Here is a 329-nt window from a genome sequence, read left to right on the forward strand (position 1 = left end):
ATAAATGAGACTCACCTAATTTTCATCTACTTCTACTGTACAAATATATTTTATCAAATCATTCAACAAATCTCTGATACGGCGCCGTAGATAAACAATTGAATACTCATATATCGATTGAGTGTTTCGCGCCATACTGCATCATCGGAAAAATCGATTTCCGATATTTATATCAAAAGTGCTGTTCAAAAGTATTCATGTAAGATCTCTCTCTTTTATGCGTCACAATGCTGCATTTTTGTGCTGACACATCGATTTGCAGTCGACAGTTAGATGCGCAGAAAATGTGAAACATGATATTATTATTACAAATGAACACGTGCGACAGT

Source organism: Odontomachus brunneus, unplaced genomic scaffold (genome assembly GCF_010583005.1).
Source record: "Odontomachus brunneus isolate Ranch 3 - 2012 unplaced genomic scaffold, Obru_v1 Obru_scaffold_257, whole genome shotgun sequence".
Classification (NCBI taxonomy): domain Eukaryota; kingdom Metazoa; phylum Arthropoda; class Insecta; order Hymenoptera; family Formicidae; genus Odontomachus; species Odontomachus brunneus.